This window comes from Citrus sinensis, chromosome 5 (assembly GCF_022201045.2).
Source record: "Citrus sinensis cultivar Valencia sweet orange chromosome 5, DVS_A1.0, whole genome shotgun sequence".
Lineage (NCBI taxonomy): Eukaryota > Viridiplantae > Streptophyta > Magnoliopsida > Sapindales > Rutaceae > Citrus > Citrus sinensis.
In genome coordinates, this window is record NC_068560.1 from 19,042,540 (window position 1) to 19,058,045 (window position 15,506).

The 15,506-nt window shown below is 35.8% G+C and overlaps 1 protein-coding gene and 2 long non-coding RNA genes across 4 annotated transcripts in view; 2 read left to right on the forward strand and 1 right to left on the reverse strand.

The window, feature by feature from the left end:
• LOC102630623 (disease resistance protein At4g27190-like) overlaps positions 1-15,506 on the reverse strand; it is a 79,103-nt gene that overhangs the window by 55,828 nt on the left and 7,769 nt on the right. The window lies entirely within an intron of this gene.
• LOC127902506 (uncharacterized) lies at positions 1,520-3,636 on the forward strand. Its single transcript, XR_008054867.1, has 4 exons — positions 1,520-1,958; positions 2,910-2,953; positions 3,082-3,142; positions 3,273-3,636. It is a non-coding gene; the product is annotated as an uncharacterized LOC127902506 (long non-coding RNA).
• Positions 11,765-15,502, forward strand: LOC102626765 (uncharacterized). Its single transcript, XR_008054858.1, has 9 exons — positions 11,765-11,844; positions 12,794-12,889; positions 13,506-13,570; positions 13,660-13,731; positions 13,831-13,983; positions 14,413-14,575; positions 14,694-14,795; positions 14,937-14,981; positions 15,066-15,502. It is a non-coding gene; the product is annotated as an uncharacterized LOC102626765 (long non-coding RNA).

Consider the following 15,506-nt stretch of genomic DNA (forward strand, 5'->3'; position numbering starts at 1 on the left):
TATAAAGGCTAGCAAGGCTGACCATTCGTAGCATAGTTTTTTTTTTTTTTTTTTGGCCCACAATGAAATTCCTATTGATTTGACTCAGTATTTAGAGGTGTTGACGAGGGCACTATACTAGACATGGATTTCTACCTCTTTTGGTTGTACAATTGTTGTAATCCTTGGCCATCAAATCATTTTTACGTAGCTTTCTCAGAGTTCATGCCAAGTGTACATTGTTTTTATGTTTTGGGTGCAAGTGGGATTCTAGTTCTCTATGGCAGTTGAAGAGGTAAATGGGCATAGAGCTATGGTCCATCATAGGCTTCGGCCACTACAAGAAATTTGATTTTTTAAGACGATATTTTTTACAACAACTTTAAATTTGGTCACAAAATGGTATTTATTGTGACAAATTTTTGAAATCGTAGCTAATAATCTTGTCCTAACTTATATTGTTTTTTTGTAACCAATTGTTTTTATTTTGAGACTTGTTCATATATTGGTCATTAATTAAATTTTTTTATGACAAAAATTATTTTAGTCACCAAAAGATATAATTTTTTGGCACAAAATCTTCCCTCCAAAAGTGATTATTTTGAGACAATATTTCACTATTTATGACAGAATAAATAGTCACGAAATATAATTATAGGCGACCAAATTATTTGGTAACTAAAAGAGGGGTGTAAAATTGACTAAACAATCTATGACACAAAATATTAGTAGCCAAAATTATTGTTCTTTTGGCTAATTTTAAGACCACTTTTTTGTCATATATAATTACCTACAGTGACAAAATTAAAAAATAGTCGTTGAATGTTTTGTCTTGAATAATTTTATATTTGATAACCAATTTTTTTTTCTTTTTGAGACATATTACTTGGTCCCTATTTCAACTTCTTTTTGACGAACTTTATAATAGTCACAAAAGACTTTTTTTTTTTTGGCATAAAAAGTCTGTCCAAAGTTAGCTCTTTTGGGACAATATATAATCTTTTATGACAAAATATATAGTGGTGAAATATAATTATTTTTTACAAAGTTATTTCGTAGCTGAAAAAGAGGTGTAAATATAGTTAACCTATTCGTGACATAAAATATTAGTCTCCAAAACTATTATGCTTTTAGCCAATTTTAAGACTATATGTTGTTGTCATGGATAATTACCTATTTTTAAAAAACTAAGAGATAGCAATCAAAAGTTTTGTCTTGATTGACATTGTATTTTATGAGCAAAATATTATGTTTCAGTGACACTTTACTTGGTCTCTGATTAGACTTGTTTGTGATGATCAATAGAATTATATAATAACCACTAAATTTTTTTGGGTTAAATTTTTATAGATACTATTAATTAAGTTGTTGACGAAAATGATCGAACCAATACTAATATGGGATACCATCAACAGCCGTAATACTTATGAACCGAGAAATTATAATATGTAGTGAAAAAGTTTTAACAGTAGTCCCTAGTATTTAGAATTATTTTGACTACTTTATTTATTTCCAAAACATAAAATTCTCAACCCAAAATTCCCCGCATTGTGTTTTATTTTGTCTCCTCACTCATTTACTCTTGTTAACTCACGGCTTGACAAAAAAAAAAAAAAGAAAAAAAATTCTCACAGCTTGATGTTCTTCTCTCTTTAAAAATAAAAATCCCTAGTTACTCTGCTCAAACTCGTTAATATTTGTTTCCACCACCAAAGCAGCCACTCGTATCTTTTATTAAGCATAATGTTTTTCTTAAAACCTAATTGATCATTCTTTAACGTCTCCAGGATTATATATGGCACGCTATTTTTCTCCTTCAATTGAATAGAAGTCTAGAACTTTTTTTTTTTTTTCCGCAATTCACTTTTGCTGTGTTTCGTGGTTTGGACGGAGATCATGACAATAATTGAACGATGGGGATAAATATCAAAGAAGGAGCTTACATGCCCTATATATTTCTCTTTGGATGAATAACGAAGGTGAGCTTTCAAAGTTTACATGTTTTAATTGTCATTTACATTACTGCATGCCAATTGCGTGATAAAATACCGCAACAAATACGCATTCTCGATTTTCTTATAAATTTATTTTCTTAATCTGAAAAAAAAATTGAATGTTTAGAGAATTTTGAAGGTTTTGGTGTATGCATTAATATTTTGATTCTATTTATGTTGTTTAACTAATGAAGATGATACATCTAGCCTCATTTTGCCCCTTGTTGTTTTTATTCTTGTTTTTTATATACGGTTCAAGTGTGATACACTTTAGTTTTTCTCAAGTGTTTGTTAGTTTTTCCTGAAGCAAAATTTGTCAGAGACTTTGAGTTCAAAAGTTGAAATCATAACTAACATACTTCGATTTTTTATTTTCCTTTTTTCTTCGGTATCTTTCTATATGGCATTGCTTGAGAAATTGGTGTACTTAGATCGTAGTATTCTGTAGAAATAAGCCAATATTTCATTAGGTACATTGTTTAATATGATAAGTACTGTATGGAAGTTTTACAGATAAGCTCCTTATATATTATGCATTATGTTTTTATCATATTGTTGCTTGGAACTTTGAAGGATTGGCCACAGGGCTTTAGTCCTACATGGACATTTTATATTTAATAGCTGGTTAGGCATTTTATTTGATGTTATTTGGACTTGTAGGTGTTAAAAGTTTGTCCGGTAATTTTATAATTCAGATTCCCATTGTGATAAGATAGCAATTTTTATTGTGTGTCAGATTCTGTCAACTGATAGTTAGCTAAAAAATACCCCTATTGGTTAGGTATTTTTTTAATTCACATACTTGATTTTTATTTTCTTTTTATCTGTGGAATCCCATGTATCATTCATAAGAAACAAGCTATTATATAATCTATTCTTTAGATCCATTTATATGTAGTGGGCACTCTGATTTCTATTATTTGAATTTTTTGCTAGTGTTACTACTCTTGAGGCCCTTCAAATAGGGGTTAACAGAAAGGGTGAGTATATTAATACAAATTCAAACTTTCTTTTTCCAAGTTTATCCAAAATAACCTGCTATATTATTTTAATTTCCAACTTTTGTCATAGTCTAATGGGCAGTTGTCTTGTCATTATTTGGTTTCAGGTAAGAAGAGAGAAAGTTAGTGAGAGGATGAAAATTTTGCAAAAACTTGTTCATAGCTATGGTAATTAAGTAATTTGAGTTCTTTCTTTTTTTGTTGTTTTTTATTCACTTTTTCCTGTCTTAAAACAAATAATGAGTTTTCGTGTTTTTAATATTTCTTATAAACTTCATGTTGTTTGGTATAAAATTAGGTAATTGGAAAGGTCTCATGTTGGATGAAATTATCAATTATGTGCAGTCCCTACAAAATCAAGTGGAGGTAACATTGCTACTAAAAAACCTTATTAACATAGTTATAATGAATTAATCTTCTTTAATATATTGCAATATTTTTTACTATTTCTAGGTCTTTCTATGTTGGTTTTGGATCATTGTAGTTGCTGATTGTGATTTATTGTAGCCTATGGTTGCTGACTTTTGTTTACTGCAGCTACTTTATTAAAGTAGTTTTGGATATTGAAGTTTATGGCCAACTTTTACTAGATACTTCTAACCTTTTTCGATATATTTTCTGAACCTTTACACTTAAGATGTGTGTGTGTGTTTTTTAAAGTAATTTAATCCTTACTAACATTTTCTAACAAAATCAATTATATAACTGATTAGGAAAAAACAAGCAAAATCATTGTAAAGTGTCTTCTGCGCAACGTGGTTGCTCAAGTCTCATGTGCAACATGTGAATGAAATAGTACTTGAAATAATAGAGACTTTGTTTTATGACTCTTATATTTACATTTCTTTGCAAGGAACCATACTTAATTGTACCTAATAGAAGAGATATCTTTTCACTATATAGTCTTAGTATAAAAAGATACCTCTTCTATAAGGCGCAATTAATGGGACATGTCTTTATACTAAGACATCATTCATATTTATCACACAATTATAGAAACTGCAACGGTAGCCGGAATATTATGAAGTCAAAATTGAGAACGACATTAAATCATGAATTCTTTATGTGTTTACTTGAATGCCTGACAATATTTAGTTCAATTAACACAGATTCGAAATCCAAATGATTGAAGAGTTGTATGAGTTCAAGTTCAGTATTTAATTACTACATAATTATACATAAATGTGGATTTTGCAAGCTTGAACCCACGTATGTTAGCCCATTTCGGCCCAATAAACATATTGTTCTGGATAATAATATCAGGGGATCTCTGATGTTTCTTTGTTTTAACATAAATTTATTCTTAACTCTAACTATGCATTATTTAGAGAAATAAAAACCGAGGAGCTCTTTTCTAAAACAGGAGCAGGTGTTTTGTCTGAACGTACCACTTTCTTTTTAATTATTATGTTTACGGAATAGATTTTTTTATTATTCTGTTTTATCTTTCCGTCTTTACCCTAAGCATTCTTGGTTGGCATCGCTGCATTGTCCTGTAATCTGTGCGCCTTGGTGACGAGGGGAATGGGTAACTGTGGTGCTGGATACGCGAGAGACAATGATGAGGGTAGATTTGCTTGCAATAATTCAATGCATGGAAAGAGATGCCCCTAACCAAAAAATGGGACTATTCATATCTGAGAATCATCAGAGCTCGACGTCTTAGATAAATAAATATACTTATTAGTATTGTTTTTGGACATATCTTTCACAAAATCATTGTATTCGCTTATATAGAGAGGACGATTTAGATAAGTCGGAACAACCTTCATCACATGCTTCCTCACGTGGTTACTTAAACTGATATGTAAAACGTGCTCCATCCATGTCGTTTCCACTAAATCGTTTTCTGTTAAGAATCAGCTGAGCAGCACGTCAGTTAACGAAGCTTTTACGGCTTCAAAACGCAGCCGTTTCTGGAAACCAAACTTGATTCATCACCTCACAACTACAGATGAATTATCGAAGTGGCTGATTGGTGCTTTACGTGTTTTTCGTATTGAACTCAACTCTGCTATTTTCCCAAAAGCTGGAAAACAGAAACATCATCCCTGTGGTTTTATTTCACCTCAACCTTTTTCTGATCCCATTTTCATTGTAATTTCTCATTTACTTTGAGTGAAAGTCATTGTTGCTTTCGAACGAGGTTTTGCAACTAAAAAAGAAAAGGGGGCAGCTATAATACATGCGTGCATCTGATACATGCACAAAAACTGACCATTGGATTAAATGGAGTGGATCTAATGGCTGAGATTTGTTTTATTATTGAGCAATAAAAAAATTTGAAACAACCAGAAACCTATAAAACCGGTCATTTGGTTTAAGTTAAAAATATATAAATGAAAAAAAAAAAAACCACCACTCCCTCGCCTCACACGCGCCTTACCGCTCCCTCGCCTCACCTCTCTTCTTGTTCCACAGCCATCAACGGCGGCACGAGTCGGCAACGATCAACTCCGGCTGTAAATTGACCACAATCATCTCTCTCTCTATAAATTTTTCAACTCGTAACACTTAATGCCAAAAAAAAAAAAAAAAGAGGACGAATAGAATTGGTGGAAATTGACCACGATCATCTCTCTCTGCTTGCTCAAATTTGGCCGATCTGTGGGCTTGCTTAAGCTTGGCCGATCTATTGCTTGCTCGATTACTCTTCCTATATTCACTCGGAGTCAACTGTTTGACAAGAGTCGAAGTCCAAGGTTCTTTTTGTTAGTAAATTAAGCTTCCTCCCAAGATCACTTTAAGTAATTTGTCAAGCAACAAATTAATATAAAAAATTAAATGGAGAATACACCAATCACACAACACAAGATTTACATAGAAAACTCTAAATTTAGAGAAAAACCACGGCCGTTGTCAAAAGACAACCAGAGAAAAATATTCACTATGTGAAAAATTATTACAACCACTCTTAAAAATAATTTTCTCTCACCCAAGCCCCAAATACATAATCCCGATAAATATTCCTTAACAAAGCAAACCCCATAATATCCATATTGAGGAGCCAAATGCTCCCTCAATATAACTACATACTTAAGAATATTTTTATCTCTCAATTCTCACCAAAATTTGGATCGCTTCTGGGATTTGGATACCTAGCTTTCAAATGAGAGCTTCCCTTTTATATGCAAAATTTTGCTTAAAATCAAGCTAATTTTGCAACATTCAATAGCCACCATTTCAATAGTTTTGACCACTTCCAATTGCTTATCAAACTTCTCGACTATCTCCAAATTGAATTCAAATGATATCTTCTAAATTGACTTTTCAACTCTTTTTTTTTTTAATCAATTTTCAACAATCTCCACCTTGATTAAAAAAAAAATTCATAATTACTGTTACAAAGCACTGTTTTCACCAACAGTCATAATTCTCAACATAGAGAATTATCATACTTCACCATAAAGAGTATACCACTTAAAATCAACCATTCTAAGATTTTTTTCACGGCACATGTCGAACATATCCGCTGAAAATTATGGTGCAATTCTCATGCTTGATTTCCCTAAGAATTCTTCAGCCATGACATAACTTTCCACCACACACCTTGCATTTATACCAAGCCAATGCCCGCATGCAAACTTGTGGACCCCGCTGATCATAACATGTTCTCTTTCATGGCAACTTGGAGATCTACATGCCAAAAGAACTAACCCAGTCTCCTATCAAAAGGAAACTCACCATTTGCGAGAATATCAGTATCTCCTTTACTAATTTTGGAGTAATTTGCCGAGCCCACTCCACCTTCTTGACAATTTTCTTGAGGTGCCAAAACTGTCCACATCTTCAAATCTTTGTGCATACTAGATTGGATACACCTTTGACTTGAATTCTCCACAAGCCAACAAAAAATCATTCTCCCATTAATTTTTCAACAACATCAAACTCCAACCAAGTTTGAAAAATACCAACTGTTGACATATTTGCTTCCTATTCTCTTCACCACAGATTATTTGGATTGGCTCCCATAGCTTCACGTGAATAGTACCGTATACGTGAACAATACCGTATACGTGAACAATACCGTATACATGAACAGTACCGTTTACATGAACGGTGCCCCGACACCAAAACTTCAATCAATGGCTCTGATACCACTGTTAGGAAATTGAGCTTCCTCCTAAGATCACTTTAAGCAATTTATCAAGCAACAAATTAACAGAAAAAATTAAATGGAGAATACACCAATCACACAACACAAGATTTACATGGAAAACTCCAAATCTGGAGAAAAACCACGGCCGTTGTCAAAAGACAACCAGAGAAAAATATTCACTATGTGGAAAATTATTACAACCACTCTTAGAAATAATTTTCTCTCACCCAAGCCCTAAATACATAATCCCGATAAATATTCCTTGACAAAGCAAACCCCATAATACCCATATTGAGGAGCCAAATGCTCCCTCAATATAACTACATGCTTAAGAATATTTTTATCTCTCAATTCTCACCAAAATTCGGATCGCTTCTCTGGGATTTGGATACCTAGCTTTCAAATGAGAGCTTCCCTTTTATAGGCAAAATTTTGCCTAAAATCAAGCCAATTTTTCAACATTCAATAGCCACCATTTCAATAGTTTTGACCACTTCCAATTGCTTATCAAACTTCTCGACTATCTCCAAATTGAATTCAAATGATATCTTCCAAATTGACTTTTCAACTCTTTTTTTTAATCAATTTTCAACACTTTTTAACAGGATTTGGGCTACTCCTTTTATTCTTCTTTCATGTTCACTGATATGAAGCTTTGACGTGGTGTTCTGATAGCGGGTGGAATTTGAGATTCTCATTTCTTCTCTATATGAAGGTGCTTGTCATGTGTCAAGAAAAATAAAATTATTTACAAAAGATTATTTTAAGGAGATTTATTATTATTCGTGGATCGGGAAGCTCAAAAATTTTCTTATGTAGAACATAAAGTGATTTAAATTTTGCCATGGTATATCATTTTCTTTGATTGTGTTGTGGTTTTCCAATTCGTGGAGATGCAGAAGAAGTTTATTTTGTTTTATGTTATCTTATTTATTTATTGTTTTCACGAGGAAATAGTTATGCTTTTGGAAATTAGTATGTTGTGTTTGGGGGAAAAATAAGAAAGATAGCAGAACGCCACGTGTCGATGAATGGAATAACTTCAGTGTAATCCGAGGTACCCGACATGATTAGAGGTACCTCGCAAGATTAGAGGTACCTGTCATGATTTGAGGTACCCAGCATGATTAGAGGTACCTGGCATGGTCAGAGGTACCCCACATAACTCCAGAGTAACTCGAGGTACCCCGTATAATTCGAGTACCCGGAATAACTCCAGCATAATTCAAGGTACCCAGAATAACTCCAACATAATTCAAGGTACTCGAAATAACTCGAGGTACCCAGCATGATTAAAGGTACCCGGCCTGATTAGAGGTACCCGACGTAATTAGAGGTACCCTGCTTGATTAGAGGTACCCAGCACAATCTGAGGTACCCCACACAATCCGAGGTGCCTGGCATGATTTAAGGTACCCCGGACAAATAGAGGTACCCGACATGATATGAGATACCCTGCACAATCCGAGGTATCCGGCGTGATTTGAGGTACCCCGCACAAATAGAGGCACCCCACACAAATAGAGGTACCCCACACAAATAGAAGTACCCCGCACAATTAAGGGTACCCCACGTAACTCGAGGTACCCGGCAGATCAGATGCAAGAGAATCCTCCGAAAATATCTGTCATGAGAAATGTCTCCATCTCTTAAAAGATATTATTCGATTTTGTCATAATTAGGAATCAAGAACGTCGTACCAAAAAGGGGGGGACAACCGCCTGCTACCTCTGCCTAAAGTTAAGGTGGTCCTCAGCCGCCTACCCGACAACTACTGTAGAGGTACCCTGGACCACTCTCCAGCGCGCGCCACGTTCCCAAAGGATGAGATACGCCGCGAACATGCACATAACGGCCCAAAAATCATAAAAGGTAAAAGGACGTTAGCCAAAAAGGGTATGCCACGTGGCAGCTGAGGTACTCCATATATAAAGGTGCCTAGGTTTCATTCTCTATCATGTTCTCACTCACCATTAACACTCACACTCCAAAAAATAGGTTTTCTTCAACCTTAAACCCTAATTTACAGAGGGCTAGCTAGCTCTCTTTGCCATAAAAGCTTGAGTTTGCTAACTTGAGCGTCGGAGTGTGAACGTCGGGGTACCCCGGCTTCACCTCTAACCTCTATTTCACTGTTTTGTAGGCGTGAAGCTCATTTTGGAAGGACACCTCTCTTTTTTCTGACCTTCCACCATTGTTACCACTCTCTCTCTCTTTCTCACCTCCCCCGAACTTCAGATACACCGCACTGCACACAACAAACCAGTGAGGTACCCCATCTCCCCCAAAAATACAAATTCATTGTTCAAGATAGATTTTGGCTTTTCCAACCCTAAAATCAGTTGAAAACATGTTGTGTTGTCAATGTTGTGTGAAATCCTTTTATTGGTGTCTATGTAAAGTGTTTCAGATTTCAGACCTGAGAGTTAATCTTCGTGTACCAGTTGGCTTTTGGGTTTAGTATTGCTGCTTTTAACATAATTGACCTATGGCCCAAATCATTTCTTAGGGCGAAGGATATGAATGATATATATTATCTTTTTTTGGCCTTATGTATTGTTATTTGCAGTGTGATTTGGTCTAGCTTAAGAGCTTAAGCTTGCATGTTGGATTTGTCTGATAGGGAACAATTTAATTTGTTCATCGTGATGTTTATATCCATTTTGTACTACTATCAATTTCAATCATGCCTAATTTTTATATGTATTTCTCGTGGACTCTCAGGTTCAGTGCACAAGAGGATGAAGATGATGGACACCCAAATTTGATGTGGAGAACAACTATTGCAAATGGTCCTTGATTTACTTCTCCAATTGACTTGAATTAGTTTGACGCAATTTATAGTGTATTTTTGTCATCTTTGTATGACTGGCAGGTCGTCCTGATTTGGTACATGACTGGACACAGGAATTGGACTCATATTTTTCAAACCAGAATGCCAACAATCAAGCATTTTCTTTTGAAAGCACTGGCGTCTTCTTCAATGCCAAAAAGGTTAGAGATTTTATGTATCCTGTTTTGTATTTGATCAGTTTAGCATGTGCGTGGCAATCAAGAAAAGTTATTGTTTTCAATTGATTTTGGGGTAGGAAAATTCAAAATCTATCTTAAACAATGAATTTATATTTTTGGGGGAGATGGGGTACCTCACTAATAAGTTGTGTACGGTGCGGTGTATCTGAAGTTCGGGGGAGGTGAGAAAGAGAGAGAGAGTGGTAACAATGGTGGAAGGTCAGAAACAAGAGAGGTGTCCTTCCAAAATGAGCTTCACGCCTACAAAACAGTGAAATAGAGGTTAGAGGTGAAGCCGGGGTACCCCGACGTTCACACTCCGACGCTCAAGTTAGCAAACTCAAGCTTTTATGTCTTTGCTGGCTAGCCCTCTGTAAATTAGGGTTTAAGGTTGAAGAAAATCTCTTTTTTGGAGTGTGAGTGTTTTTAGGTGAATGAGAGCATGATGGAGAATGAAACCTAGGCACCTTTATATATGGAGTACCTCAGCTGCCATATGGCGTACCCTTTTTGGCTAACGTCCTTTTACCTTTTTATGATTTTTGGGCCGTTATGTGCATGTTTGCAGCGTATCTCATCCTTTGGAAACGTGGCGCGCGCTGGAGAGTGGTCCAGGGTACCTCTGCAGTAACTGTCGGGTAGGCGGCTGAGGACCACTACCCTTGGGATAGTGTCCTTCACTTTTGGCTGAGGTAGCAGGCGGCTGTCCCCCCCTTTTGGTACGACGTTCTTGATTCCTAATTCTGACAAAATCGAATAATATCTTTTAAGAGGTGGAGACGTTTCTCATGGCGGATATTTTCGGAGGATTCTCTTGCACATGATCTGCCGGGTACCTCGAGTTACGTGGGGTACCTCAATTTATGTGGGGTACCCCTAATTGTGCGGGGTACCTCTAATTGTGCGGGGTACCTCTAATCAAGTAGGGTACTTCTAATTACACCGAGTACCTCTAATTGCGCAAGGTACCTCTAATCAAGCCAGGTACCTCTAATTACGCCGGGTACCTCTAATCATGCGGGGTACCTCTAATCAGGCCAGGTACCTTTAATCACGCAGGGTACCTCTAATCATGCGGGGTACCTCTAATCATGCCGGGTACCTCTAATTATGCGGGGTACCTCTAATCAGGCCGGATACCTTGAATTATGCTGGAGTTATTCCGAGTACCTCGAATTATACGGGGTACCCCAATCTATGCGGGGTACCTCGAGTTACTCTGGAGTTATGTGGGGTACCTCTGACTGTGCCGGGTACCTCAAATCATGGCAGGTACCTCTAATCATGTCGGGTACCTCGGATTGCACTGAAGTTATTCCATTCGTCGACACGTGGCGTTTTGCTATCTTTCTTATTTTTCCCCCAAACAGTTATTATAACATTTTTGTGTTCCCGAAAAACTGCTGATGATGTGTAGTGCAGGAAATGAATTGTTTGTGACTTCTTTTTATTTGTATTCTTTCTTTTTTCTTTTCTCCCCAACAGGATTATGCATTTCTGAAGAGCTTCTTGAAGTTGATTACCTTGTATGCCACTTTCTTTACTCTATGCTCAGGATGTGATTTTGCCAAGCATTAAAATGGTTTAGGTCAGAACCATCATCTAAAGTTTACTTAATGCAGCCGAGAAGCTGTAGTAGAGCAATGAAGGCTGTTGGTGTTATGAAGGCTGTTGGTGTTATGAAGGCTGTTGGTGTTATGAAGGCCAGCTGTGAAGAAATATTTGAATTTGTAATGAGCATGGATGGGACACGATACGAGTATGCTTCTTTTCTATTTTTTATTTTTAGTTATTTTAACATAATCAAGACTATATTGGCTGTCTCTGTAAGCTGAGTATTATATTTCCTCTTGTATGCTGTGAAATTCACATTGTCTCCAGTCCCGTTTCTGTATGTGCATTTTTGAATATATTTAATTAATCTGCATGGTGCTTTCTAAAGATTATTACAAACTTTTGTTGCTTAAGTATATGAAGAATGTGGAAATGAAAATAGCTTTTGAAGTTTGATGGATTGCTTTATTAATAAAGAAAGACTAGGACTCATTTTTATAACTTTTCCCCACTTAGCTATTGGTGTTTGATGAAGACAAAATAGATGTAGATATCTGTATTGTTTGTTGCTGAACTATAGATCAATTGACGGTTGAAGTTAGTTATATTAATTTGTTGTACTAGAATTAAAGCTTGTATCTTAGCCATTTCATGAAGTATCAAATATGTTCTTTCCTTTTTTTTTTTCAAAACATGTTACACTTTTGAAGTCACTATTACATAAAAGAGTGTTCTAAAACAGGAGAAGGCGTGCTGCCTGAAATTACCTGTTTCCTAGCAAATCTAGCTGGTTTGCCAATTAGATTTTAACAAGTCTCTTGGCAAGGTTTGCTAGTAATGTGTTCAAATTATTCTATTTAATTTTACTGTCTGTACCCTAATAATTCTTGGTTTGCACCATTGCATTGTTCCATAATCTCTGTGCGTTGGCTTATAAAGGCCAGCAAGGCTGATCATTTGTCGAATAGTTATTTCCATGAAATTCCTATCAATTTGACTCAGTATTTAGAGGTCTTGAAGAGGGCAGTGTACTAGACATGGATTTCTACCTCTTTTGGTTGTACAATTGTTGTATTTCTTGGCCATCAGATATTTTTTATGTACCTTTCTCAAAGTTCATGCCGCACGTACACCGTTTTTCATGTTTTGTGCAGGTGGGATTGTAGTCTTCTGTATCGCAGCTTAGTTGAAGAGGTAGATGGTCATACGGCTATTCTCTATCATAGGCTTCAGCTGGACTGGTTTCCAATGTAGTAGTCTCTTGATTCAATCATCTCATTTATGCTTTGGTCAGAATAGAACATTTATTGTTTTCTTCTTTCCCCTTTCCTCTCTTCTGATATAATATGTGAAGAAATTACCTAAAATTTCTGCATCCCAATGTAATTGTTGGAATTCAGAAATAAAATAAATACACCGTCTTGTTTTTCCCTCGGTTCAGTCCTAAGTTCTCTTTGGGCCTTCTGCAAGTTTTTAAACATACTGTGACAGTAAAAAATCTAGTGATTGAGATCATTTTGACGAATTTAATTTTAATTCTTAGCTGATACTTTTTCTGGAATTTTTTTTCTTATGTTTCCTCAATATGACTTAAATATAGGGCTTAGTTTGGTTTAGAAGTTCGTCTAAAACCTTCTCCTTGATTCCAAAAAAATTCTCTAGAAAGGTCTCAGATGTATTTTAGGGGAGTTCTGTGGCAAATTTGAAAAGTTCAGGGGAAGGGTCTAATGAATTTTAAAACCACATGGGTTATCTGTTTTATTCAGGGGATAGTGGAATTCCCTGAAATTTATCATTTTTATTTAAATAATCTTCCTACTTTCCTCTGCGGAATTTATTTATATATATGAATTCATTTGGTTGCAGGTTTGTTTGGCCCCGCGGCCTTTGTTAAGTGCGTTATTGGCGTTGAAATGACGCTGCGAGTTATGGTAAGGTTCTTGCTTCCCCACTTCTTGAAATTAAATCTATCTTTTCTGGCACTAGAAGTTTCCATAAGCTGTGTTTTGTTATCGCGCAGTTGTGTTATTTCATTCTAGGGAGCATGAGAACTGTGGTCCACAACCAGGATATGTATGAGCTCACGTGGAGAGTTAGTTTTCTGTCCTTTACTTTGGTTGATGTAGAGAATTAACAAGTGACTAAGTCCTGCCAAGTTGCACCACTTGCTTCCTGTATTCTGATTTCTCAGGTGGTGGATTCAACATTTCCCCACTAAAACCTCAAAATGGTAGGCCCAGAACACAAGTACAGCATCTTATGCAGATTGATCTAAAAGGGTGGGGTGTTGGTTGTGTCAATGTTTAGCAACACTGTCTTCTTCAGATGTTAAATAGCATTGCTGGTAAGTTTCTTGCTTTCACATTTTATTTTGCGCTGTTATGGGTTAATATGTTTCTGTTGGGTGGCCATTTTAAGTCATATTTTTACGTGTTACTGTATTTTCTTCAGTCCTTTTATAGGGAACACACACATACACGTATGTAGAGTCACCTTTTAATGAGGGATCTACCATTTTAATAAACTGAGGAATGAGCTAAAAGATAAGAATTCACGAACTCCAATGCCATATGTGTGTGTGCGTTTGTACACCTTTTCTAACTCTTGTTCTTAGTTAGATATTTTTTGGGATTTCAGGCAAATGAAAAAAGAGATGAAGAGAATTATTTCAAGAGAACAGGTGGATGATAACTTAAATATTCATTTTTATATATTTTGTTAATGTCCTCTTCAATGGATTTCTATGGAATTAATCTTTTTTTTTTTCAATTAGTTGCAGCCCTAGAGGAAAAGCAGGGTGATCAAATTGATTTATCTCGTTTTTTTCGAGCAATCTGCGACACAATGACCGTGATAATGCTTGTGACTGCTGGAAACTTTCTGATGAAAATAACTTCAGAGTTCGTAGCAAGCATTTTTGTTATGACAAAACAAAGGTTCCCGCCAATTTTGGTTGTTTCTTATGGTATTTATATATCCGACATATTCTAGTTCGACATGTAACGATGTAGTTTGGTTGGTTCTTCTTGCTCTTTGTGCAATTTGTAACTGCAGATACGTGTGGGAAAACATTTAATGGATCTTGTTGCTGTTGATTAGTTCAAAGACACAAAGAGAATGGACCATGTAGCTAGGCGTCAAGGCTGTGCTGCACAAGTAACTATTCTTTTCTTTTTTATTTTTCCTTTTCCATTGACTGATTAGAAGAAAATACTGCCTGTGAGATACTACAATGTAAATAACTTCTGGTGGTTCATTGAATCTATAACACTCTGAGCCCTATTCTAAAATATGTAGGTTGCTTCCGAAAAAGGGCTTTTCTCACTGATCTTTAATCTTCAAGTAAGCTTGTTTCATTTCAGAAGGTATTAAGTTTCAAACTTATCTTTTTGCGAGGTTGCATGGTTGTAACTTAAGCATCTGCAGGTTCCTGGTTCAACACGTTATAGTATGGTATTTTATTTTGTCACAAGGGAATTAATTACAGGATCCCTTTTGCAATGGTTTGTTGACGGCGATGATGAATTTCGCAATAGTAGACTGAAACTTATCCCATCCGTTCCTAAGGTATCCGTCTTGGTCTTCATGTATTAGGACTATGTTAACTAATACGTACCCTCCGCTGCATAGTACACTTCAATTTGTACAAAGAAGGCATGCATTTAGGTGTAAATGTATTAATGGGTTGTACCTTCAAACTTCATTTCCTTTTTCTACCGATTTGAATTTGTTTTGCATTTGTTCTTGATTTCAAGCACTGAATCATGCAGGGGTCATGGATCGTGCGCCAGAGTGATGGAAGCACCCCTTGTTTATTAGGAAAAGCAGTTGATTGTAACTATATCCGCGGTCCTAAAAAGTTTAAAC